General features: G+C 32.3%; 1 non-coding gene across 1 annotated transcript; it reads right to left on the reverse strand.

Annotated features, from left to right (window-relative positions):
• Positions 1-1599: 1599 nt before the first annotated feature.
• Trnam-cau lies at positions 1600-1671 on the reverse strand. The gene has a single exon. It is a non-coding gene; the product is annotated as a tRNA-Met (tRNA).
• Between the last annotated feature and the right edge of the window lie 768 nt (positions 1672-2439).

The following is a 2439-nucleotide window of genomic DNA, read 5'->3' on the forward strand; positions in this document are numbered from 1 at the left end:
CAAGGATGTTTATACTTACTCTAGTACAGGCAATTAAACTAAAACACATCAGCAAATGTAAAGAAATAAATTCTATTAGCTGTATATAAAACGCAGTAAGATTTTTAATAAAAAAAAATATATAGGCGTAATTTTTTTTTTATAAAAAACAAAATTTACACTTCACCGTTCTCAGTTTCCAACAAGATTTGTCAAATACGTTGGTTAAATTTTAATGCACATAATGTAAATATCGCTATTTTGTATTCGCGGTCGCACTCTCGAATAATAGACCTACCAAGAAATCGATCTATGGCTCCCCATGCTTCGACATTAGTCGGCGCGTCGTGCTGTCGCGTCGCTTCCAAGATCTTGCAATTTGTAAAATATTTGGAATAGAACAGTCGGCGGCCACCAACGAATCTCCAAAGAAACACGGCCCCCGCGGCCGGCGAACATGTTTCGCAATCAATAACCTTTTTTAGCGAACAATCCCAGGGAGTATTATATCGTTTATGGACTTTAAAAGCTGTTTAGAGCTTTCGAGAAATAATCTTTTTCTGTTAAACTTAATGTAGATGGACATCGTATTTGTATCTTGCTTGTTTTATTTAACGAAATTAAAACAGTTTTCGTCGTTTAAAGAAAACAAGTAACTGCAACTGCATAATTTTATGTAGAACATTTTTAATTATGTAATTTGTGTTTTTTTTAGCAAAACAATGTAGTAGAAAAACTTTTCCAATTAAATTATTTCAACAGCTTTTTGTACGAATGCTTTAAACAACAAAGTAAACACGTGAACTAATTGTTAACCATAAAGTTAAAAGCATGCACTGTGTAATGGAAACATATGAAAAAAGTTAATCACATGTCTTCACGTCGTGGACTGAAGCATAAAACGCGGCAATGTAAAACACCCGGCTATTAAATTGAGCCATATTTATCAAGCTCGTCATGGTAACAATTCGCCAATGCTTATAAGAATGAGCCATAATAGTACGCCAACGCCATAACGGACATCGTTCGACATGTTAAGCGCCCAGCTTGTTAGTCGATCCACTTTCATGTAAGTATGAGTCCGAAGGGAAAAAAATCAGGGCTTTTTATACTACAAAACTGTATGTCGCGGGTGGTCTCCACTCAGACATTTCAATAATGACGGGCTCTCTGACGTAATGTGGCCGCTCTTTACAAAACAGACATAAAAAAATGAATTGCGGGAATTCGGTGTAATATATACAAGTCAAAGACAAATACAATCATATTCTTAGACCTGTACTTCCGTGAAATTCATTACGTAATCCCGACACAATAGAAATACGAAGTAGTAAAAGATTATTAGCCTGCTCTAATAAACTCGCCGACCTCACTAAAAGCGGTGCGATCAGGTAACCAAAATATTTATGGGAAAATTACGTTTGTTTTATGGAGATATTTTTGACGAACCACTATCATATTTGGGGTTGAATGCTTTATACTTGAGATCTTTCTTTGATTGTAAAATTATATAGGTAGTAAATGTCGAAGTTTATTACCATTGTTTATGTTTTAATGCTCCAAAAATATTTTTTAGACAATTTCTCTTTTTTTGTGAAATGAATAACACAAAAAGATTACTAGCAGAGCGTGGTTTCGATCCACGGACCTCTGGGTTATGGGCCCAGCACGCTTCCACTGCGCCACTCTGCTCTTGAACAAGACGCCGAAATTACTATACGTGTTCAAGTTTTAGTAAGTAGTAGTAGTACGAAAAAAGAAGAGCAAATATTTTTAGAGAAATTACGGCGCGAACAAAAATACGGTATGACAAACATAATTTTACAGGTCTATTCGCGTTTTTCCTAGCTTGAACCTTTCTTAGCATAAATATAAACCCTACAATAAATGTTTTTGTCCAAATAATTTAAAACAGACTTTACATAATTTTAAGAACTAATTGTGTTCTAAGACCGTTAATAGATAATTGTAGACTATAAAGTCTTATTATTTTAAATGTCTGTGAATTTACGAAGGAACGTTTTAGGCTGATCAGAAGTAGTAATCATTAATTTCGTCTTTGTTCAGAACAATTTAAGTGGAAGAAAATAATTTACACTTTGAATAGAACATTCTTCAAGAGAGGAATAAAATCGGAAGTGATTTTTAATAATTGATCATCCTTATAGTCGAAAAAAAAATATATACACCCTGTTTTTAAAAAAAATTTGAAATGTCTAAGTAGCCATTTAAAAGAAACATTGTAATGTATCTATTGAAATGTATATAATTAAGTTGCTGGAAATAAAAGGCTTTTTTATTTTTTTTTTATTTATTTATTTATTTATAGTCGAAAAATTTTTCTGCAAATATCTGAATTAAATGATTTATAAACAAAATGTTAGGTTACGAAAGAATTTTATTTAATAGAATTCTTTAATACTTAATATCTCTCCATTTCATTGCACATACGAGTTTTTA

The sequence above is a fragment of the Papilio polytes genome, unplaced genomic scaffold (assembly GCF_000836215.1).
Source record: "Papilio polytes unplaced genomic scaffold, Ppol_1.0 DF823980.1, whole genome shotgun sequence".
Classification (NCBI taxonomy): domain Eukaryota; kingdom Metazoa; phylum Arthropoda; class Insecta; order Lepidoptera; family Papilionidae; genus Papilio; species Papilio polytes.